This window comes from Dipodomys merriami, unplaced genomic scaffold, assembly GCF_024711535.1.
Source record: "Dipodomys merriami isolate MVZ:Mamm:240054 unplaced genomic scaffold, mDipMer1.0.p SCAF_238, whole genome shotgun sequence".
Taxonomy (NCBI): Eukaryota; Metazoa; Chordata; class Mammalia; order Rodentia; family Heteromyidae; genus Dipodomys; species Dipodomys merriami.
In genome coordinates, this window is record NW_027203804.1 from 1,577,414 (window position 1) to 1,603,721 (window position 26,308).

Below are 26,308 nucleotides of genomic sequence, written 5' to 3' on the forward strand. Positions count from 1 at the left end.
AATCTAGATTGGTCTCTAAGTTACCTTCAGACAGAAATTCTGCCTCAGAGTCTTCAAAGGGATCTACTTCCTCAATAAAGACAGGATTTTCTTCCTGAGTCCAGGGAGGGACAGATTCTAATTTATCAACTGGAAATTGGATCCCTTGCAAGAAGAGAGATTGGTCTGGGTATTCTGTGAGGAAAGATTCCCTTTCCTCAACTGAATCTAGATTTTGGACCTCACTTATTGGTTTTCCTAAACATAGACTGGAGTCATTTTCCATTAGCACATATTTAACCATCACACCAAGAAGTGTTTTTTTGTTGACTGATTTAGAGCTGATCTAGCTGGATTGTGAACATCAATGGAAGACATTCTGTATCGTCTTCTTCCTTGGTGGTATGTGTAGATACACCTGCATCACATGTGGGGTTCAGAATCAGTGGGATGTCCACAGGACTCAAAACCTACTTTGGCCTTTCTACAAATTGAAAAACACCCTCTACCTTCACAGGATTTCTGGAGATCAGCGATGGCTTCCAATCTCCATCAGTCACCATAGACGACATCACTGATGGGTTCTTTACCTGGAGTTCTGCAGAAGCTTTTCTACGGTGATGCAAACCTGAGAATGAAAATAGGTACAGGAGTCTTTGAGTAGACCCTCGTAGTTAAGGTGTCACTAAACTTCCAAGATGATCTAATAGGAGAAGCAGTAGGATTTGAGTTGGGACTGAACACTGATGAGGAGGTAGGCTTTTTCTAATGAGTGGCTACTTCCAAGTTCTTTCAAAAGGAGAACAGACATTACCTGGCAAAGAATATCCATAAAAGGAAATTTTGCCAAGCTGGGGAGTACTAAGGGCTCTTGGCCAATCAGAAACATCCCTAGAGACTCAGGTTCCATCCCTACTCACAAGCTCTGGGGCATCTAAACAAGGACTTCTTCCTCTTTTTCTTGGTCTCATGGGTTCCTCCAGCTGGTCCAGAAAAATATGTAAGCGGAAGAGCAGGTCTGAAGAGGCCATGATGAGGTTGGCATTCTGTGTAAGTTCTTTCAGGGTGTCATTGTTCTTGGGCTCATAGAAATCATCAGGGTAGAAGTCCATCCACATGGGGAGGATGAAACAAACAACGCTGTGGGCAGATTGAGTGTTGGGAAGTGGAAAGAGACTCCTGCAAGCAGGATGCTCCTCACAACCCACTTCTAGTAATTTCTCAAATATAATCCTCTAAAATTCTCCCTGTAATAGGAAGAGAAATTTTTTCCCCACTGGATCTGACTTGCTACACACAGCCCTCCCTGTCATCCATGAGAGTCCAAAAGCACAACCACAAACACAACTGTGTAATCTGCTATCCACTGATGTGCCAAGCCTCAACCCCCTGTTGAAAATCACAACTGGTGTTCAAAGAAGAAAGTTGAGTTTGATTCAGAAACGTCAAAGATACCAAGTTTTCAAGGATAGAATTCTTTGTGCCAGCGTCCATTTACTTCTTCACTTGTTCATCTTCTTCTCAGTTATGGTAGAAGTATCTGTACCAATGGGAGGAGAGAAGGAAGTTAACTCTATGCTTCTCCTTTTCTGAACTAACAGGACACACATAGGACTCGCTAAGTCCCACATGGTAATGTAAACATGACACACAAAATTGCAGATATGTATATACAACTTCATGGTAATTCTGTGAAGATGCTTATGTGCATCTGTCCAAATAAATGCACAATGGCTCATGCCTCTAATCCTACTAATCCGGAGGGTGAGATCTGAGAATCACAGTTTGAAGCCAGTCTAGTTTGTAAAAATCTAAATATACTTATCTTCAATTAACCAGTCAAAAGCCAGAATTGGACCTGGGGCTCAATTGGTAGTGTGTTAGAAATGGAACAGCACTCAAGCCCCCAATTAAAGTAAAAGTTGCCTCCTTTCTTCTGTCTATATTCCTTCAAAGGCCTCAAAGATAGTGATTTCCTAGGTGAGCGTTGACGTTGGGTGCCACTTGCTCCTTCCTTAAATCCTTTTCTCTCAGCAAGCAAATTACTAAGGCTCCACTAGCTTATGAGGCACATGAAATATTCTGGCAGCCCAGTCCTAAGGAATTAGCCAAAGACTGCACTTCTTTGTCTCAAGCCAAGCTCCTTTGACTAGACCCCAGTGAAACTGTCTCAGAGATGTACCTAGTATTCCAATATTCTGCCAGGGGGTATCATCAGCCCTGGGTTTGAAGGAGGAACACTAACTTCTTTTGTTTGTCATGGGGCTTGAACTCTGGGCTTGGGTGCTATCCCTCAGCCTTTCAGCTCAAGGGGAGCACTCTACCACTTGAGCCACAGCACCACTTCTGGTTTTCTAGTGTCTTATTGGAGAGGAGTATCATGGACTTTCCTGCCAGGGCTAGCTTTGAACCGTGAACCTCAGATCTCTGTCTCCTGAGTATCTAGGATTACAGGTGTGAGTTACTGGTGCCTGGCTTAGGAACACTAACTTTTTTGTTTGTCAGGGCTTGAACTCTGGGCCTGGGCCCTGTCCCTCAGCTCTTCAGCTCAATGCCAGCACTCTACCACTTGAGCCACAGCACCACTTCTGGCTTGTTTTCTGCTTATGTCGTGGTCAGGATTCGAACCCAGGGCCTCATGCATACAAGGCAAGCTCTCTACCACTAAGCCACCTTCCCAGCCCAGGAACACTCACTTTCAGAATATCCAGCAACTGCTCCATTGTCCTACACTCTGTGAAGTGGTGGAGGAAGTTTCCCACATAGAAGGGATCAGCTTTCTGGTAGGCAGGGACAAGGTCCATTACCAGAATTTCCAGAAAGCCTGAGTCCAGGCTCCATACATAATAAGGCACATTCAGGGTTTGGATGGACTCATTGTCACACTCAGGTGGTAAAAAAGAATGGATCTATGAAACATGGAAATGAGAGTACACTTCAAACTGAGTAATTGTAGTAGAGTGGATTGAAAAGTGCACAGCAAATATTTTCTGTCTACACATATAAAAGCACATAAGAAGAAGTTTCTAGTGTGGGCTAGGATGAGATTAAATAGGTTTACTGTCATAGTTATACCTGGCCTGAATTTCCTTGTGATTTCCTTGGTTTCTTCTTATAAAAAGTCCTGAGACATTGGATTCGTGGTTGGGCACTGATCGAATGTCTGCAGCATCGAGTGAGGCACTCACACCTCTCATGCTTGAGACCTGAGTCTCTTGACTTTGAAAACAGTACAGGAACATCTTTCTTGTTCCTGAGCCACAGGCCAAGTGAGCTGGCTTGAGCTAACTGTAGGTTATAGTTGCGTGGCTCTCAGAGATCTATATTCTATTCCATTGTGAGTGAGGTAGTGTCATCTCTCAGAGCCCAATGATCTAAGCTGCTTGCTCACATAAGACCATCCCCAAGACAAACTGGAGGCTGAAATCTCCCCTCCCACATCAATTTATACACATGTGGACATTGTCAAATCCCAATAGCCTCAGCTAGGCCTAGATACAGGCATGTCTCAACCTCAAATAGCCCTTCCTAGGTCAGATCCAGGCCTTATTTGTCACTATTCCTCTCATCCTGCACAAATCATTTTGCCTCTCAGGGCCCCCTCGGCCTGCCATGTGCTTCTTGCATCAATTTTTGACATCTACTTCCTAAGACATTATTAGGTTTTTGTTTCCTAATCTTACTTGCCTTTGAAACCCCAGTGTGCTTTCATCTGGAAAAAAGGCAAGTTCTTAGCGGTGGGAAAATCAAACAAGTATTGGAAAACACATGTATTGTTACACATATAGACAGACATTTTTACAGGTGTACATTCTTGTAAGATAAAAGAGTATTTTTGAATCTTTTGTCATATTTTATGACAGAGGGGAAGGGGAGAAGGGAAGAGGTGCATTGTTTTCTCATAATTCAATGATTTTTTTTAAATAGTATAGTTGAAGGAATGTAAGATTTAAAGATAAAAACCCTGCTCCTGTTCTTTTTATAAGCTAGTCGTTTATAAAGTATTCCTCACTAAAGTCTTGTCGTCTGTGTCCCATGAACTATCCTCCTCCATCAAAATAATCAAGGAAAATCCTTCACAAGTAAGTAGACAGTTGTCCGATCTCTGGATAAGTATTTAAGGTACAACTTTGCCTGGTAATTTGTGCGTGTACAAGTGTGTGGGAGTATGTGTGTATGAATGTGTGTCTGTGCATATTTGTGTCTTAGGGCTTGAACTCGGGGGCTATATGACAATCCCATGCTTCTTTCCCTTGACCTTATTGCTCTACCAATTATACTACAGTTCAGCTGCAAGCTTTTTTTTTAGTGAACTAGAGAGGAGAGACTCATAATATTTCCTGCTCAGGCTGTCTGAACTAAATATCAGTTATCAACCTCCTGATTAGCTAGAGTTATAATTATCAGCCTCCAGTACCTGGTGATAAAGCATTGTTAATGGAGGCAGTGGAGTTGCAAGTTTCAGTCCGGCTTCAAGACACTATATCATAAAACAGCAACAGCAAAATCCTATATCAAAATACAATAATAAGATGTAATTACAATACAATATAGTGATATAGTCTGCTAGCATAACTTTCAGGAAACCTTGGTTTTAATGATTTAGCAACACAAAACCAAACAAAATGTGCTAATTTTAGGAGACTCAACGATTTTTTAAATTCCATCTTAATAATTTCAAAACATAAGAAACAAGAAAAAATTCATACTTATGAGAATGTAAAAAGATTAAAAGATGGCAGATAATGAAATGGAAAATTCTACACTGCAGGAAAATTATTGTCATGGTGAATATATGGTGGTATTTTTATGGTGAATATATGATAATGTTCTTCAAAGCAGCAATAGATAAATATATATTTACTACACATAGTCTAACTTGTCTATATCTATCAACATTTAATCTTCTAGTGCACATTATTAATGTATTCATGTTTATGGTATATTCGAAAAAGTGACTAGCAGAGTGAGGAAGTTACCAAAATATATTAGCTGCAATGTTTTAGGAGATCAACTTGCTAATTATATTGACTATTCTATATATTAAACATGTAATGTGTTACCATTTTATCTCTAAGTATGTACAAACACTACTTCAAACTGAAACGGAATACAACAAGGTTTTGAAGGCATATGCCTGTAAAGCTAGCCTTTTGGGACATCATTTCAAGACCAGTGAAATTTTACCTGCAATGATCCCCACCCCTGGCTGTGCATGATGGAATACTTCTATCACCCTGGTCCATGGGGAGGTGAAAGCAGGAGGATTTCAATTACATGCCATACAAGGCAAGAACTACCACATGGCTCCCTCTCAACCAAAGAAGGCTAAACACTGGCTAGAACCTATATCCCCCACCAAGGTAAAAATAAAAATAAGAGCATTGTAGTATAAGAAACAAACGATATTAAATCATGCCAATGCAAAGCATCATGAACAACGCACACTCGGTGTTTGTTTCTCATACCTTTATTCTTAACTATAGCTTGGATTATATATGTGAGCCAGAGACACTAAGCAGTTCATCATTATAAAATGACTATTTGAGTGTCTGCTTTGACTCCAAGGTCTTTGATCCATTTGGAGTTGATTGTGGTGCAGGGTAATATATAAGGATCTAGCTTTATTTTTCTGCAAGTAGTAACCCAATTTTGCCAGCACCATTTACTGATGAGGCTGTCTTTCTTCCATTCTTTGTAAAGCTACCTTATCGAAGTTTAAATGGCTATATGTCTGTAGGTTCATTTCGGGGATTTCAGTTCTATTCCATTGGTCCTGAGGTCTGTTCTTTTGCCACTACCAAGCTGTTTGGATTACTGTGGCTTTGTAGTAGAGTTTGAAATTTGGTATTGATATTCCTCCAGCACTGTTCTTTCTGTTAAGGATAATTTTTGCTATTTGAGGTCTTTTATGATCCATATGAATTTTTGGATTACTTCATCTATTTCCTTGAAGAATGACGTTGGAATATTGATTGGTACCACATTGAAGTTATAGTCTTGGGAAGTATTGCCATTTTCATGATGTTGATCCTTCCAATTCAGGAGAATGGGAGGTTTTCCATTTTTACATTGTTTTGATTTCCATTAACAGGTTTTTAAAGTTTTCACCATAGAGGTCCTTTACTTCTTTGGTTAAGTTAGTTCCCAGGTATTTTTTGTGGTGCTATTACGAACGGAGTTGCTATCCTAATTTCAGCCACGCTTTTCTCATTGTTGGAATACAGAAAAGCCATTGACTTTTGAGGGTTAATTTTATACCTTGCTGCTTTGCCAAAGGTTTGAATCACCGTGAGTAGTTTAGGAGTGGAGTCCGTGAATAAGAGACTACCTAGGTCTCCTTGGCACACGCCGAAACTTTCTTAAGACACCCAGAAACACAACGAATCAAAGAAAGGTTAGACAAATAGGATTGCATGAAATTGCAGAGCTTCTGCATGGCAAAGGACATAGCTAGCAAGATCAATAGATCAACCACATATTAGGAGAAGATCTTCACTAACCACACAACGGACAAGGGCCTCATATCTAAAATATGCCTGGAACTCAAAAAATTAAATCCCCCAACAACAAACCCTCAAGGAAACAACTGCCCAATAAATAAGTGGGCTAAAGACTTAAAGACATACTTCTCTGAAGAGGAAAGGAGGATGGCCAATAAACACATGAAGAAATGCTCAACCTCCCTGGCCATGAAAGAAATGCAAATCAAAACAACATTGAGGTACCACCTCACCCCAGATAGAATGGCTATAATCAAGAACTCTAATAACAACAGATAACAACAGGGGATATGGACAGAAGGGAATCCTACTGAATTGTTGGTGGGTCTGTAAACTTGTTCAACCACTTTGGAAAATATTATGGAGGTTCATCAAAAGACACCACATAGAGCTCCCCTATGACCCAGCAATCCCAGTTTTGGGAATTTACCCAAATGATCACAAGACCATACCAAAGCTACCAGAACAACTATGTTTATTACAACATTATTTACCATAGCTAAGATGTGGAACCAACCCAGATGCCCCTTAGTAGATGAATGAATCAAGAAAATGTGGTCTATATACACAATGGAATTCTATGCCTCTATCATAAAGAATGACATTGCACCATTTGTTAGGAAATGGAAAGACTTGGAAAAAATTATATTAAGTGAAGTAATCCAGGCCCAAAAAACATAAGTGAAAGAAGCATAAGTCCCTTGTTTTCCCTTGTTTGCAATAACTAGTATATTTTTGAGACATGCAGAAAAGGTCAGATAAGTTGATGTTGGATGAGATATACCCCTAGAGAAAGATTCAAATACTTTTTTTCTTTCTTGCGATTATTTCAAAGATATTCATAAGATGATTTCTTTGTTGTTTTGTATGTCCTTTCCCCACAGTATATCCACTGCTTTCACTGTATTTGATGTTGGTATAATTTGTGGAGGGGAAGGAAAAAACACATTTTTAAAAAAGGATACAGGTGGACCCATTGCAGCAATGAAATATACAAGCCAATATTTTGAAAATCGAACTTTACAACTTTGGCCAAGAGGGGTGAGAAGTGGGGGTGGGGTGGGGAGGTGTGTGGTGGAGATAAAAAGGTATGGGATGGAGAAACAAAGGACAGGGCAACAATGCTTGATAAGAAATTTATTCAATAACTTGTCCATTTAATTGTAACTTCTCTGTATGTTATTTTCACAATAAAAAAAGTCTATGTGAAGCCAGGTGCCAGTGGCTCATGCATGTAATCCCGGCTACTCATGAGGCTGAGACCTGAGGATAGCGTTCAAAGCCAGCCCAGGAAGAAAAGTTCCCATAAGACACTTATCTACAATTAACAACTCAAAAGCTTGAAGTGGCTCCATGGCTCAATTGACCCAGTGTTAACTAACTTTGGCACAGAGTCTCAGAGTCAGTGCCCAGGCTCGGAATTCAAGCGCCACAACTGACAAAAAAATAAACATATAAATGTCTGAATTTCTTGTGAATTAAATTGACAGCTCTGGTATACAATTCTACAGTATACTACAGATTTCATTATATTTACGTTTAGAAAAAGTAGCAGCACTTGAATAAAGGACACTTTTTCATAAACTAGGGCAGATTGGTCTCTAATTAGAGGAAATTGCTGGGCTCATACATAATACTTTTGGTTGGTTTTTGTTTTGTTTTTAGGACAGGATGAGAAATCTTATTTCTACCAATGGCTATTTGGATATGTATGACATCATTCACAGGCCATGCAGAATTAATAGTAAAGACAGGACACAGTAAACTTGCAGTAAACTTATTTGTCTTTATGTGATATTCCGAATGATTTGTTTAGCTTATTTTTCCCTATGGCCTATAGTTTCCTATTCGTGCCTTCCTCAAATACAAGCATTTTCCACCAATTCAGATTTGAGCCAGGCAATATGTAGTATTAGTGCCAAGAGGTGAGGAAAATTGTAACACAACCAGGAAAGCATGAAACCAACTCTATATTAGCTGGACACTGGGGACTCAGGCCTAATCCTAGCTACTCAGGAGGCTGATGATCACTGTTCAAATCCAACTGGAGTGAGAAAATCTGTGAGACTCTTCTCTCCAATTAACAACCAACAACCATAAATGGAGCTGGGGCTCCAGAGGCAGAGTAGCCTTGCTTACAAAAAGTCAGAGGCGAGGGCTGGGAAGATGGCTCAGTGGTAGAGTGCTTGCCATGCATGCATGATGCCCTGGGTTCGAGTCCTCAGCATGTCATAAGCAAAAAGAAAAAAAAAACATAAGTGGTGCTGTGGCTCAAGTGTTAGAGCACTAGCTTTGAGCTGAAGAGCGAGGGACAGTGCCCAGGCCCAGAGTTCAGGCCCCATTAACGGACCCCCCCAAAAAAAATCAGAGGCAGCACCCAATCTTGAGTTCAAGCAGAAGGTCAGGCACAAAAACAAAAACATTCAACACACACAAAAAAACAGAAACTGGAGAAAGCTCAGGAAAGGATGGCCTTGTCTACAAGACAAATGTACACATTACATGAATTGTGAAATGGTAACCTCACTGTACAATTAGTAATAATTACATTTTTAAAAAATCTGAGAAATCCTGTAGCCATTAGCCCTTATGATGTGCATCTACTTTCTAGGATTTCAAAGTACCATCATCTGAGCTGGCAACACACAGGTTGTAGCCCGGGGTGATTAGAAAATATGAAACCAGAGATCCTTTCATATTGTCACGACAACTCTTATTATTTTAAGCAAAAAAAAAAAAAACACAGAGGAAAGTAAACAAAATAGATGTTATGGTGAATTAAGCTGTTATTAAGGATTCCTGGCAGAATTATAATCTTAAATGATGAGTTAATGCATGTGTTTTCTAGATACTGAACTCACATGTGTCACTAAAATATCCATGGATTCATAACTAGAAATTCTGAAGTGTAAAGCATACTAATTAGTTGAATTTCATTAGGTAACCAATGCCGAGAACACAACATGGTATTAAGCCAGGTAAAGTTGTTTATTTACTGAACTGCTGCCCATGCCATACATGGTGGAAAGGGATGTACAAAAAATAGGGCGACTCAACCTCGGGCCTGGATGTATCTAGGCAAAGGATCGGATGAGGTGTGGCAAGGTAGGGGGAAAGACTAGCAATACTGCATCTGGATGTGACTTCAGGGCCTGGGATTCACCTCCAGTCAGATGGAAAGTGTGATCAGAGGCTGACCAGGTCGTGACTTAGTGAGAGGAGGAGGTGGCTGCCTCCAGGTGTGCCAGATACCTAGATAACACATAAAGGGTGGAAACTTAGCGAAGAAGTGAAAAGGCATCTGCATAGGGTCTGCATGGCCTGGGGCAGACCTAATATTAAATACACGTAGTACTGCCATGTGACTCCAGACTCTAAAAAATTCATTCTCAAACATTTTCTTTCTCTCTTTCTTTTTCTTTCTTTTTTTCTTTTTTCTTCCTTCCTTCCTTCCTTCCCTCCTTCCTTCTCTCTCTTTCTCTCTCTCTCTCTCTCTCTCTCTCTCTCTCTCTCTCTCTCTCTCTCTCTCTCTCTCTCTCTCTCTCTCTCTCCTTTCTTTCACTCACCCTCTCTCTCTCTCCTACTTCAGTATTCTCAACTCTCAAATATTGAACACTTGCTGAGTTGAACTCACAGGCTGAGAAGAGCAGCTCAATTAGTGAATGTGAACTTTAATTTAATGTTCCTTTATACCTCTACCACAGATCACTGGAATCAAATCATGAACACTCAGCAGCATGGAATATTAAGGCATTTAGGGGAGTAAGTAAAGCAATCAAGCTTACTGCATTCTGTGAAGTCCAACCTAGGAAAGTGTGGCAGACTCCTCCCTCCTCTTGAGCAATCTCAGCCCAGTTTCTGCATCAGGAGAGTTGACTGGCTCCATGTGAGCCAGTTACCTAAGTGGCAAAGGTACTTGACAGAGACTTAGTCTCTGGTTGTGCTGAAATTAATGGCATGCTTCAAAATGATCCACTAATTTGTTGAGATTGGGACTTCCTAATTTTTTGGTTAGCCTATGATCAAATGGTGATCTATTTATTTCTTATTTCTAACCACGATCAGACCACTCAAAGTCTTTATCACACATGGAAGACATGAAGTTGATTTTCCCAAATGACATACAAGTTGACAGACAGCAAAAGTAAGTCCTTAATTTTGGTCGAGATGTGTTTTTAATGTGAAACAAAATTACTTAGCAAAATATCTGACTACTGTGATTATACTTGCAAACTCACCCTACATTTTTATATCAAATCACCTATATTAATCAATGATTAACTCAAATTACCTGTAATCATTTATTTCTGTCATATCTTTTAGAAGTAGGCAGAACTCACACCATAAAATAAAGTGGTAGAATTTGAGAGGATCACAGTTCTGAATCAGTCAAGGAAGGAAAAGAAACACTCATATCAACATACTAGGTAGGGATATTGGAATGCAATCATAATCCCTGCTTTCTGGGATGGGTGCAAAAATTGCTACTATAGGAGTAAAGTAACTTAAATGAGAAAGGATTGATGGAGTGGCTCCAGTGGTGGAGTACCTGTCTGGCAAACAGAACATCAAAACTCAAATCAACTTCCTAATGATAAAATAAGAAAAGGAAAGAAAAAACAACAATACTGACCATGTGTTCAATGTAAAGATTTACACTAAATTATCATAGTAATAAATGTCATCATTTATTTCTAGGGCTAAACATATTTTCTGTTAAGCCTAAATGAAAAAATAGCACACTATATATAAATCTTTGGTAAAACACAGGTCTAGCTTACAATGATGAACACTTAAGTTTGCATGTCCAGTGGTGTTGCAGGGTTGTTAAGGTTTATGGAAGTCCATCCTTTTGATGAACTTGACATGATGAAATTACCTAACCATACATAACCAGACAGTTTACTGGACAGATACTGCTGATACACACACACACACACACACACACACACACACACACACACACACACACACACAAACACACACACACACATACACACACACACTTGTATGTATTTATATATTAACATGTAAATAAAAATAAAAAATTTGTAATGAATAAATTAATTGAACAGATACCTTTCTTAAAGAATTATTTTATCTGAACCAATTCATGTCTTCAAGTCTCTAATGCTATATCACATTTACATAGTTGCTGATCGCTTTCAGCTTTTTTAGGATATTGTTTTTTCTTTGTTTTTCAGATGAAAAAAGCCTGCCAATAAACATACTTGTATGACATTCCTTTCTTTAGAAAATGAAAAGCACGTTGTGTTATGTGGCTCTATATGAATCATCAAAATATATTTTTTATAATTTCAAGTACATATTGTCTTAGACTTAAATCTCATTCATTCTCTTCCAATAGTATCTATGGGAAGGAGAAAATGAAGGATCATACTGTTACTTTGGGAGCTTTGGTTATTAATCACTGAAATAAATATTATGAAAATGAAAAAATTATTAAAAGAGATGACTTGAAAGTTATCTTTCTACACACTCATGCTACTCCCTCAACTATATCATAGAACTTAAAATAAGTACCATTTTAGCTGTGTGCCATTGGCTCATTCTTGTAATCCTAGCTACTCAGGAGCTGAGGTTTGAGGATGGTAGTTCAAAGCTATCCCTGGCAGGAAATCTGTGACACTCTTACTTCCAATTAACTACCAGAAAACTGGAAGTGGCACTGAGCCCAGGGACAATGCCCAGACCCAGACTTCAAGCCCTATGACCAAGAAAAATAAAAAAAAGGAAAAAAGAAGGAAAAAGTAACATTTTTACAATTAATGTGCACATATAACATATACACAAAAATTTTCTAGAAATAAAACTATAACAGTCTCTGGACTGGCAAAGAAAAAGAGATTAAAGTGAAATTGCCTTTAATCATTCATTTAGACAATCTATACTGAGGGCAGGCTACTGGAACTCACATCACTAATTGAAGAGCTATAACTTGAGAGCATCACAGTTCAGAACCAGTGTGCAAGGAAAGTAATAAGAGTCACATATCATCCCAAATCCTGGCATGTTGGAATGGATTTGTAATCCCAGCTACTTGACAGACAGAAATGAGGAACTTAGCCTCTGTTTGGCCCTAGCAAAATTGATAACCTATGAGCAAAGTAACTAAATCAAAAAAGAATGTTCTAATGGTAGAATACTTGTTCAGCAAACAAAATATCAAAATTCATACTCATTTCCTAAAAGAGGAAAGAAAAATGAAGAAAGAAAGAAAGGAATAAATAAAAGAAAGAAGGAGGAAGAAAGAAAGGGAAAAAGAAGTATAAACAAAAACCTCAACATGCGTTAGATGTTAATAATGACTTTAAGTAATTTTAGCTATAAATGTCATCATTTAATCCTGGACAGAGACATTTTGAATCAAGCCTGAATAAGCCATAGCATGCCCCATACAAAGCTTTGGTAAAATACTGGTCTGACTTACACTGTTGGACCAATAGGAATGTAAGTCTAGTGGGTGGGTTCTTCATAATAAATGTGTTATGATCTCAAAATGCGTCTTTATTTCTGGCATTTTACCTGAGTAATCTCACTTAAGTCTTTTCCAAAGGGCACTTTATTGGAAGGAGGAAAATCATTGATTCTGGTAGACAATTTCTGTTACTAAAAACTCCAGTATATAGTAAGGGAAGCAACTTCAAAATTATTCATTAGAGAGATGAGTTGAAAGTCATCTTTATACACACTAACTGTTTCCTCAACAAAGCCAGAGGATTTAAAATAACTAATATTTTTAAGTTAATGGGCACAAATGTGCATGATTTTTCCAGAAATAAAATGATCACTCATGAAACCTTACTAATACTTCAACGGATGTTTTCCAATTAGAGGAATCATCTTGATACATTTTCACACAATGTGTATCTGCTTGGTAACAGAACCTACAACTAGTCTAAGGCATCTAATAAAATTTATGAGGTGGTGTGTGGTTTCTGTCTGGTTCAAAGGAAGAGTTGGTATTGGCACAGTCCCTGCGGTGGAGCAGGACGGGGTTTTGAGGATGAAGGCCAGTCTGTGTAGGACTTTGAGAGAGTAGGGAGGGACAGGAAGGACTAGACTTGTGGAATAGGTGGGACTTTAGGATGGAGGCTGGCAGGTAGATGGGTTTTCAGTGTAAGAAGACTGGGTCACTGGGGAAGAGGCTGTTTGGGGAAGAGCTTTGAGAAGGAAGAACAAGGCTACAAAGAGGGAGGTTACTTAGAGGAGGGGTTCTGGTGGAGCACTGTGAGCTCTAGTAGGATATGTAGGGTGGGGTTTCCCATAAGGCAAGGAATGGAATGGAGGCAAGAGGCTGACAGAAGGTGGGGTTTCTGGTGCAGGAATATGGATCTATGAGGGAGAGGCTTTTCAGTGTCTGGCTTTAAGAGGACAGGGCAGTGCTAGGAAGAAGTGGGCTAGTAAGAGGCATGGTTTCTGGTGGAGAATGGCAGGTCTTTGGGAAGTGTGTTAGGGAGGAGGTGGGGTTTCTGGCGGAGCAGAATGTATTCACAATGTATAGAGAAGCTTTTCAGTACCAGGGCTTTGTTAAAGCAGGGATAGGATCCAATGGACTAGATTAGTTAAGACGGTTTTCTAGTGTAGCCAGACACCACTTCGAAAAGAGGAGTAAGGTTGGGTGGGGATTTCAGTGTTACAAGGCAGGACAAGGACTTTGGACAGGGTTTCCAGTAGTGCAAGGCAACTTTCAAAAAGAGACTACGGAGGGACAGGGATTTACAGTTGAGCATGGTGAAGCTTCCAGAAGGGGGCCAACTGGTGCAGTGGTTTCCAGTTAAGCAATGTGGGTGTCGAGAGATGGGATAGTGTGGTGGGAGATATTTAATGGGGGTTTTGTAGAGCAGGTCAGGGCTTACAGCCATGGGGCTAATTGGAGGAGGGGCTTTGAGAAGGAGTGGAAAGTCTACAAAGGTGTAGGATAATTATGGGCAGGGTATCTGTTGGAGTAGGGTGTGGATCTGAGGGAGCATCCAATAGGGTTGGATTTATCTGGGGAGCAATCCAAGGCATTGAGAGAGTAGGAATGGGAGGTGGAGAGACTTGTTGTGAAGCAGAGCTGGCTTTCCAAGCAGGAGATGGGCTATGTGAGAAGCTTCTGGCCAACCAAGGCTGGGCTTCAAGGGCAGTTATACGGAGGTGGAGGGTTTTTGTGTAGCATGATTGGCATTGTGGAAAGAGGTAGGGTTGGGGCTGTGTTTGACAAGTTAGGCCACTTAGAAGCAGACAGAGAGGGGCAGAGTTTCTGATGAAACCAGAAGGGACTGGAGGGAGAAGTCTGGTTGTGGGGTGGGGTATGAAAGAGAAGGGAGGAGCTTGGAGGTACTATGATATGGGATCAATGGGTTGATGAGGAAATAGTGTAGTTAGGGGCTGGGAATCTGGTGGATAAAGTGAGGATTCAAGGGAGAAGCCCGATGTAGGCTGGGTTCTTGTTGGAGCAAGGAGAGATTCCCCATTTGTTAGGAAATGGAAAGGCTTGGAAAAATTTATATTAAGTGAAGTAAGCCAGGCCCAAAGAAACATAGCTCCCATGGTTTCCCTTATTTGCAATATCTAGTATAGGTGTCAGTCAAGCCGAAAAGGTCAGATAATGTGATGTTAGGAAAACAAACCCTTAAATATGTATTTTAATGTTTTTGTTTCTTTCATGCATGTGTTTCTAACGCATTTATAAGATTATTTCTTTGTTGCTTTGTATGTCCCTCCCCCACAGTGTAACCCCCGCTTTCACTATATTTGATGTCAGTATAACATGTGGAGGAGATGGGGACAAACAAGTCGTTTAAGGATTCAGGTGGACCTGTTGCAACATTGAGAAGTACAAAATGTCATGTCAAAACCAGCTTTACAATGTCGTTGTGTGGGGGGGAGGGGGGTATGATTGGTTGGGGGGGAGGGAGGAGGCTGGGAAGGGAGGTGAAGGGCAAACAAAGGAGGAGGCTGCAATGCTTGGTAAGAAATGTATGCATTATCCTGCCCATGTAATTGTAACCCCTCTGTACAGTATGTTCTCAAATAAAATAAAATAAAATAACAAAAAAAAGTTGTTGAAGTAAAAAATTTTTTTTAAATGTCTCACAGTAATAATGGACACTCTATTGTCTTAAAATTGTGAATGAATGAAACTTTTACTCTGACCATTTTAGAAATACTAAAACTATGTAAGTAGTAATAATGTTTTAACTTTTTATAATATTGGAAGGTATACAAAAATTAATTAGGAAAATATAAACTGTACACAGATTGTTCATTCTGCAGCATCAACTTTAATCTAAAAGAATTTGAAACAATAAAATTGCCATATAGTGAGATTGTAGCATGGTTTTTTTTCCAGTCATCAAAATGGTGACTTAAACGATGTGTATTTATCTTTGGATGCATCGCTGTTAAAACATATCTAAGAAGGAAAACACTTCTATAGAGACCCTGAAGAGACTCAGAAGGATCTGTGAAATGATGTTGGAATAAAATTAATGACTAATTACAGTAGGAATTGATTTTCTGTAGGCCCAAAAATAATTTCCAGAAGAAAAGGCTGCATTGAAAAATAAACAAAACAACGAAAAGGAAGCAGGCAGGCAGACCTTGAAGTAAACATTATCCAATGAGCAATACCTATTGAGGCATGATTGCAATCTTCTTTTATTTAAGTTACAATTACTGACCTATGTTCTTCCCTAATGCCAAATAATAAAGCCATGAAAACGCAATAATCCTTTTCAAGGCCTTATACTTTACAAAAAAATTCGATGAATGTATTGCTAGAAAGTATAGATAAATGTCTGAGATGAAGAGTGAAGAACATATCCCCAATTTCAGGCTTCTCAAGATGAGAGGGGTACAAGCCAAAGCACAAGGGGAATGGACAGAAGTACATTAGTGCATACCTGTAGTTCCCAAGATGAAATAATTAATATAACAGGGGAGAAAATCAACATGACCATCACAGGATTTAACACTGGAGAGTAGAGAGAAGAACAGTGAAAAGGAATGGAAAATTACAAAGGATGCCCTTGCATATTTGGCAGAAGAGTGCGTGGCATTGAGGTCTAAACTATGTGGAGGTGTTATAGGAAACTACCTGTGCTCATTTGGTGCCACATGCAGTGAAGAACTTACGATTTACAAGACATTGAATAATCATAAAAGTCTTGCTTCAGTAGTACAGAGTTAAACCTTGATAAATTCTGTTTGGAAACACCTAACAGACTATAAAACCAAGACCAGAAGATTCAAATTGTATATAAGTAACTTGACTGTTCACAAAAATAGAGTTCAAAAAATCAAATCATATAGTGTGGATGCAAAAGCATAACATTATTAAGGTAACCGTTAAACCACACACATTTTATGGGAGTAGTCCTTATTATAAAAGATTTATTTTCCTTACACATTTTGGATGTACAAAACCAACAAAAAACAAAAGCAAAACAAAGAAAAGACAATTGGCAATAGAGCTGGATGCCAGTGCTTCCTTCCTATTCCTAGATAGTCACGAGCCTGAGATTGGAATATCATGGTTCACAGATGTCTGGGGTAGCAATCCATGAGACATTTCTGTTCAATTATTCAATCAACGACAGAGTTAAACCTTGGTTCAATACTACAGACTCAGTCAATCATGAGTGAAAAAAAACAAGCAAGAGTTTGAGGCTCTGAGTCAAGTTTCATTAGTGTACATGTGTGTGCGTGTGTGTGTGTGCACACACACAAATGGAATGAGAGAGGAAGAGGGAGAGAAAACAGGGAATATTAAGAGTTTAAGGACTATCCTAACCATATATTAATAAAAATGAGGGAAACCATGGAACCTATGTTTCTTTGAGTCTGGCTTCCTTCACATAATATGATTGGCTTCTAAGTCTTTCCATTTTATTATGAAAGGGTCTGTGTCATTATTTCTGATAGATGCATAAAATTACATTGTTTCTATATACCACATTTTCCTGATCCATTCATCTCTTGAGGGGCATCTTGATTGGTTCCAATAATGCTCCCAAAAACATAGTTGTAGATTTAATGGGTTTTAGCTTGAGATCATTTCGACAAATGCCCAGGAGTTGGATTACTGGCTCCAGAGCTAAGTATATTTGACCTTACAAAATGAAGCTAATTAAAATGAACTCCAAAACATGGTAAAAACTGTCTTTTTTCAGATGTCAACCTTGATGTCCGTAGAGTATCTAGATCTTATTTTATTTCATTTGTCTTTTACCATTGGTTTATCCCTGGCAATCTCTGTCTTGATTCTGGTTCCTTCCATCTTGTATATACATTTATCTGATTTGGAGAAGGAAAGGGAAAAAATATAATGATGAAAGAAGTAAAAAGAGTAACTCATTACAACAATGATATTCACAAGATACTATATAATGGAAATGCACTTTACAACTTTGGAGTGGGTGGGAGGTATAGGTGTGGGAAGTGATAGGAGAACAACAATGGAGTGGGTAACAATATTCAATAAGGAATGCAACTTGCTCATGTAACTGTAACTACCCTGTATAGTATTTTTGAAATAAAATAAAATTTTAATATTGAGCCTATCCTAGACAAAATATCGTTTTCAAAATAATACATCTGTCACAGACCTTGTGAGTGATTCTAAAGTCAAGCTATTAGACTTGGAAAAGGATAGATTGGGAAGCCATCTCAAACAGCAATCGAAAGGCTGAGAGCTGTGCTCTGTAAAGGCCAAGCAGTCAAGGGAAGACAGGGGTATGATTTATTACCTCAAGAGTATTTAAGTTCGAGCTGTTGGACACTAAAAGATTAAGACTTCGGAGACACAATGGATGTCTGTGTTATGGTTAGAATGACTATTGTTCCCTTCTGCTCCCTAACAATGAGGGAGTCAATTGTCACTATGTCTACAAACAATACTTCATGTTAATAGTTGTAACCACAAGCTATATTGATGTCTTTGCGGACATACCTGCAGCCACTGACCACCACCCCCGGTAGTAGAATGAATATAAAGTATGTCAAGCAGGATTTAAGGATCCAGAAGTTGGCAATGACGCTTTGGGTCCTCTAGTGTCTTCTTTCCTATCACTTCCTGTGATTTCTTAGTTCTTTGTTCAGGTATCCCATCATCTTGGTTGTCCCATAGTTGCAGTTAGTGACAGTACTGATATTCTGAACACCTCAAAACAAACTATGACAAACACTTCCTCAAAGAACATTGACAAATGTATAGGAGCACATGGAAAGATACCAAACATCAGCAGTCACCCTATGATCCTCTAGCAAGAAAGTACAATTCAGGAGTATCTTTACTTCTGATAATATGAGATAGATAATTGTCCCTAGGTATTTGGTATTGCATACATTTTCAAAAACACATATACATTGTGAAATAATGTCATTCATTTCATAGATCACAGACCATGTGACTGGAGTGATTACCCTAACATCTTATCTCAGTTTCCTGATTCAGAATTAGATGAGTGTGAATTGCCTAATTATGAGCATTTCTCCAAGAAACTCAAGAACACAAAATGAAGTGTCAGGGTCAGGCAGTTACATACCTGTAAGGATTTTACATATATTAGAGTAATATACGCCTACACTGATCAGCATTCATGGCACATTGGTGTGTTAAAATGGTATTCAGATCAGAAATATGCTAAAGCTTAAAGTAGGATGATGGGCTATACATTTTCAACGCAAGAGTGATGATCACCCTCTGCAATTATTCTCAGTGGAGAATCCTTCCTGTACATTTTACTGACTTAGCATCTATTCTGGGCTTTACCATTATCAGGCAGGGTCACACTGTACTGAGCTACAATACTGCAGCAACCTTAGCTGCCTTTGAATTTTATCTCCAATATTGATACCAAGGTCAACTCTGCAACTCTAATCACATAGTTAGTGAACACCTGGACTTTTCATGTGTGGCTAAATATTCAGCTAACACTGCTCATTGCCAGTGTTAAAGATCTCACTCCTTTAGATTTATTTTGTATCTTCTTGTATTTCCAACACTGCTTTAGATGTTGGAGTTTGAAATAGAGCTTTTAGTTTGCATTTGATTTATGGAGGTGCTAGTGGTGCCAGTTGAACTGCATATATTATAATGTAAGTAATTTGATGTTTTGACATATAAATTTAATTTTGGCAATTGAGGAGGGGAATATACATGACTCACGCAAGTTTTTTATGTGTATTCGTATTGCTATATTGTGAACTTCCTAAAAGCCATCCATGGGAGCACATGTCCCTAATCCCATCACTTCTGTCACTGAGATAAGGCTTGAAAGGTCCAGACCACTTGGCGCTTCATAGTGAGAACCTTTCTACAAAGAAGAGGGAGAGAACAGCGAAAAGAGAAAATGAAATCTTCCAACTGTTTCCTTACATTTTCTTTACACTTACCCATTGAGACCACCATAATAGTATTGTTTATGACTTCTTTCCTACACTTTTACTGTTCTTTGCTTTTTTATTTATGGATCTCTAAAAATCATATAAGAAACACATAAAAAATGTATATAAATCATATAAGAAATCATAAAAAATAGTTTGTTAGGGATATATAATCCAAAAAGAATAATTTTAGGAAAGTAGTAAGCACATAAAATGTAATGCATTGTCATTGTTGAAAACTTCAGCAGTTGTATTTTTTACTCTCATAACAAAGTTTATAAACTAAGTTACAATAGTATTCCAAATGGAAAACAGAACTAGAAACATGAAGGGTAGCACTAAAGAATGCTACTGCTACCACTAATAGAGTAAGAATGAAATTTAGGCAAAATTCCTTCAGAGTAAAAGCCACAGGACAGCCCCAACATTACTTTCATTGTTCATATGAAGAAAAGAACTTTTTTGGTAGAAAAGACAAATTTTCACAGATATTAATATCAATTGGGTATATATTTCTTAAGGCCTTCAGGAAGGATGCTGTGACCATGTTGGTGGAAACTGACTTCTTTGAGACCTACTTCACAATGTGCAGACACCATTCCAAGCACTGCACTTGCATTAGGGTAATTTTAGTGCTCATGTCTGTTGTTCAAGTTAGGAAATGAATTAAGTATTTTATTAAAAACAGAAGTAGGCAAGAAGGCCAAACAAATTTCCCAAGTACCTAAGACTGATCAGTTGTCGACCTATAATTCAAATCCAGGTTTCCACCAGGCATATCTGAGGCTATTTTCTGTAACATTCATTACCTTTAAAGAGTTATGGAGTGGATGAACTCACATTATCTTCCTAATTATGGTTATAAGGGCAATAACAATGCTACAGAACATAAGCATTTTTAAATAAAAAGGGTGTGGATAATGAGAGTGTAAGTGATCTTTATACCAAATAAAGATCGGTTTAATTTCTACAAAAATACCTGAATAAACATCACTCACCGTTCACTGTTTATTATTCCTGGAGTAATTCCTTAAGGAGAACAAATCCCCTTTTTCTGATGAACACAGGCTTTTATCATTAAGTACCTTGAATACACAGGGAATAGTTTTTATGGATATATAATACAAAAGAAATAATTTTTGACTAGTTACTTTCTTGTTGTACTAAAGAAAATCTATTCCCTATTCTAAAACTTATACCAATTTAATGGATATTAGTTTTATCAGTATAAATTAGGTGTGCATAATATATGTAATGTATTCTATTACATAACATATAAATGATATATTTATAATACATGTATCATTATTGATATACTATAAATAATATTCTATAAATATTATAAATAATATATGTATAAAACTGGTTTTAGTATTATACTGTGAAGGATACAAGGAATGACAACTTTATTTAACTAAATATATTTGTATGTTTTAGTCACATAATTTATTTTTGTGCCAGTACTGATACTTGAACTATGGTCTGGGTCTTGTCCCTGAGCCATTTCACTTAGACTGGCTTCATATAGCTATCTTCATATCTCAGCCCCTAAGTAGCTGGGATTACAGATATGAATCATGTTATATATTTTTTTTATTGTGAAAATACTGTACAGAGGGGTTACAATTGCATGGGCAAGATAGTGAGTAGATTTGTTATCAAGCATTGTAGCCTCCTCCTTTGTTTACCCTTCCCATCCCTTCCCATCCTCCCTCCCCCCACACCCAATCCTCCCCCCCCCCAAGTTGTAAAGTTCGTTTTTGACATGACAACTTGTACTTCTCATTGTTGCAACAGGTCCTCATGTTATATTTTTTGAATTCCATCCTTGGCATGTTCCTACATAATTATTTCTGAATGTTCAATTATGTTATGATATTCCATTTCTAAACCAATTCTGAATAAATAACTATTTATTGGGTAAAATGCTATGTTGCAATCGAACTTGTAAGGACCATACTTTACTATCAATTTTCAAAGACATTTCTAATTTAATTCCTGGACAGATGAGCAGAGAAATTAAATTATGTATGCATAATATACATAAACTACTATATTACATAAAATATAAATGATATATTTATAATATATGCATAATTAGGGATATTCTATAATTACTATAAATATTATATTATAAAACTGGTTTTAATATTATACTGTTAAGGATACAAGGAATGTCAACAACCCTATCTTAACTGTCTCATTTTCAACAGTATATAAACTATGCTATGAACATATAACTCAAGAAAGCACACACCTCTGTAATCACGTATTCACCTTCAAATATTCTCCTCAACATTATGAGGACAAGAAGTGGCACTGTGGTTCAAGTGGTAGAAGGCTCCCCTTGAACTGAAGAACTCAGTGATATGTTAACACCCAGGTCCTGAAATTAAACCCCAGGACCGACAAAAATACAATTTGAAGAATTAAAGCATTAGGGCTGGGTAGGAGACTCAGTGGTAGAGTGCTTGTCTTGCATTCATGAAATCCTGGGTTCAATTCCTCAGCACCACATAAGAAGAAAAAGTGGAAATGGCTTTGTGGCTCAAGCGGTAGAGCACTAGCCTTGAGATGAAAAGTTCATCAAGGACAGTGCCCAGACCCAGAGTTCAGGCCCTCCTACCACCACCACCAACAACTACAAATTAAAGCATCAAACAACCTGAAGTTGTTATCCAGAATAATGAGGGCAGCATTATCCGTTTACATGACTTAGTGACTTTAAGCCTAGTTTACCAGGGGAGGTAGTGGACAATTGTGTGTTTACCAAAACCTGCAAAATTCTTTTGTACTTTCCCAAGGAGGGAGAAAGGAGGGAATGTGAGGAGGAGGGGAGGTGTTTGGTGACCTTGCCTTTTGGTGCAGTGATTGTTTTCTAGAATAAATTCAGAGAAATTCTGCTTGCAATCCTAGTTGCATGGGGAATGAAGAAGCCATGCCCTGGAAGTGTTTTTATCCTGTCCTTGGCCTGGTTCCAACCACCACTGTATAATCCAAGTACCACTTCAGGACCAAGAAGCTGTGAAGACTACTGATCCACTGGACAGGTAGACCTAACCACAGCCAGAAAAGGCAAAAAATGCAATGCCCAGGGCAGCACTGGAAATCTACACCAGGGAAAGATTTTTTTTATATTTTTTATTGTAAAAATGCTATACAGAGGGTTTACAGTTACATGAGTAAGGTAATGATTACATTTCCTATTGAGCATTGTTACCTCCTCCTTTGTTTTTCCCCTACTACTTCCCTCCCCACCTCTCCAACTCCTTCCTCCTTGACTCCTGCCCGACATTATAAATTTATTTTCGACACAGTGTCCTGTATAACTCATCGTCACAATGCATCCCCATTTCAGCATTCTGCTATAACCTTTCCACTCCCCAAATTACAAAAATGTATATAAAAGATGCAGAACACTAAATCAAATACAGTGAAAACAGGAATTATACCATGGGGGTATGAACCTACAAAAGAATCGAATAGTGCATTATAAGTATATTAAAAACAAAAGGCAAGAAAAATAAAACCACTTGTGTCTCTGACTTGGGGTATATTTCGCTTAACATCATCTTATATGGTCATATGTACATAGCCTTTGATCTTTTGTGCTTGTTCTAGACATGTACTAGTTCTTGCAAACAAGGGAAAACATGGGACCTATGTTTTTTGGGCCTAGCCTTACTTCACTTAATATAATACTTACCAAGTCTTTCCATTTCCTAAAAAATGGGGCAATTTCATTCTTTCTAATGGAGGCATAGAATTCAATTGTGTGTGTGTGTGTGTGTGTGTGTGTGTGTGTGTGTGTGTGTGTGTTTGTGTGTGTATCACATTTTTTGGATCAACTCATGTACTGAGGAGCATCAAGGTTGGGTCCATATCATAGTTTTGGTGAATAATGCTGCAATAAACATGGTGGCGCTTGCAACTTTGGTATGATCTTGTTTGTGATCATTTGGGTAAATGCCTAAATGCCCAAAAGTGGGATTGCTGGGTCATTGGGGAGCTTTACCTGGAGTCTTTTCAAGAACTTCCATACTGGTTTACAAAGTGTTTAAACAAGTTTACACTCCCACCAACAATGCAATAAGAGTCTTTTAGACACATCCCCTCCAACATCTGTTGCTATTATATTTCTTGATTATAGCCATTCTAACTAGAGTAAGGTGCAATCTCAATGTTGTCTTGATTTGCATTCTTTTGTAGCTAGAATAGTTGAGCATTTCTTCATGTGCCTAATGGTCATTTTTATTTCCTCTCCAGAGAATTCTCTAAGTCTTTAGCCCACTTAGTTATTGAGCGGTTGTTTCTTTGAGGATTTGCTGTTGGAGAATTTAAGTTTTTGAGTCCTAAGTATATTTTAGATGTGAGACCTTGTCCATTTTATGTCTCATGAAATCTTCTACCAGAATGTGGGCTTTCTATTGATCTTGCTAACTATGACCTTTGCTTTGCAGAAGCTCTGATGTTTCATGTAATCCCATTTGTCCAAATTTTCTTTGATTTCTGTTTTTTTACTATTATAATATGTTTATTGTATACAGACTCCATTAGCACTTGGAATTTATAATTCCATCGCATCTTGTAATAGCAAATTACTAGTTTCATAAAGAGATTAATTAAAAAATTAATTTCTTAACTTATCTTTCTTTACTCTTTGTTTCTGGCTCTCGATAAAGAAATTTTCTGCCTGTACTAAAAAGCTCTCGAGTTTATCCTATTCCTTCATGCAATGTTTTCATGGTGTCTTCTTTTATTTTGAGGTCTTTGATCCATTTGGAGTTGATTCTCATGCAGGGTGATATATACGGATCTAGCTTTAGTTTTCTACAGGTGTTTAACCAATTGTGCCAACATCATTTACTCAAAATGCTGTCTTTCTTCCATTCTATTTTTTTGCTCCCTTGTCAAACATTCGGTGGCTATAGGTCAGGGGACTCATTTCTGACTCTTCAGTCCTATTCCATTGGTCCTCAAGTCTGTTCTTGTGCCAAACCAAGCTGTTCTTATTACTATGGCTTTTTCGTAGAGTTTGAAATTTGGAACTGATATTGCTCCAGTGCTGTTCTTTCTGCTAAGGATTGACAAACCTAAAGCCATCATTATACTTAATGGTGAAAAGTTAAGGACATTTCTTATAAATTCAGGAATGAGATAAGGATGTCTGCTCTCTCCACTACTCTTCAACTTAGTATTAGAATGCTAGATGGGGCAACAAGACAAGATGGGATCCAAATAGAGAAAGATGAAGTAAAACTATCCATCTTTGCAGATGAGCTGGTCTTGTATTCAAAGAACACCATGTACTCCACTCCCAAGTTACTTGAGCTGATCAGAAACTTTGGCAAACTAGCCGAGTATAAAATTCACCCTCAGAAATAAATGGCTTTCCTGTATTCCAATAACGATATGACTGTGGCTGAAATTGGGAAAGCAACCCCGTTTTAATATCCACACAAAAAATAAAATACCTAGGAATTAACTTAAGAGGTGAAGGACCTCTATGATGGAAATTTAAAAACCTGAAAAAGAAAATGAAAGCATAACTCAGGAAGTGGGCAACCTCCCACGCTCATGGATTGGGAGGATTAACATCATGAAAATGGCAATACTGCCAAAGGCTATATCCAAATTCAATGTGATACTTATCAATATCCCAATCTCACTCTTCAATGAAATAGAAGAAGCAATCCAAAAAGTCAGATGGAACAATAAAAGACACCGAATAGCAAAGAGGTCTTTGTGATAACCCTGCCTGTAGCTCACAAAACACTTAATTCTTAGGTCTGGACGATTGTTCCTAGATAGTGAATTACTTAAGTGTAATTTGAACGCATAAAACATGCATATAAAAATAGCATAGTTTCATCTCATGCGAAAACAACCTTTTTTCCATCTCAAATTTATTTCCTGAAAGGCATTTTTAGAGTGAATCTATTTTCATTTTTAGATGAAAGGCTTGTAGGAAACTATGTTCATAATCTGGCTCCTCCTCCCGCACCTCAACACCTAAAACACAAATTGCACAACGTATTTACAAGAAACAATAAAAAAAACCCTGGGAATGCTCAGATGCTGAACGTTTTTACAAAACCCAGAAGAAAACTCTGCTGACTGAGGGAGGGGCTCTCTGAATAAATTAACAAACAAACTCAAAAAAGCAGCCAGGAGTACAAGATGTGAGTGTCCCTGGTTGCTACTCCATGGACAAGGAGCATGGAAGGGCTTCCTGAGCCTACTGGAGAGAGCATGGAAGAAGTTTCCTTGCCAGCCTGAGTACAAAAGTTGGCATCACCCCTCCTGGGCCTGCCTTTCTTGTCTTCTCCCCACAGCAGAACAGAATAGTTCTGTGCTCCATGAAGGATAAATATTGTACAAGCTGATCCACAGACTGGCTTCTGTTTAATCTGTACTCTTTCCTAGGTGGG

The 26,308-nt window shown here is 38.2% G+C and overlaps 1 long non-coding RNA gene across 1 annotated transcript in view; it reads right to left on the reverse strand.

The window, feature by feature from the left end:
- Window positions 1–494: 494 nt before the first annotated feature.
- The window catches only part of LOC138835427 (uncharacterized), an 83,100-nt gene continuing 57,286 nt past the window's right edge, over window positions 495–26,308 (reverse strand). The window contains exons 2-3 of the long non-coding RNA XR_011374620.1: window positions 1,478–1,519; window positions 495–607 (exon numbers count right to left, since the gene is read on the reverse strand). This is a non-coding gene — a long non-coding RNA (uncharacterized lncRNA). The remainder of the gene's footprint in view (window positions 608–1,477; window positions 1,520–26,308) is intronic.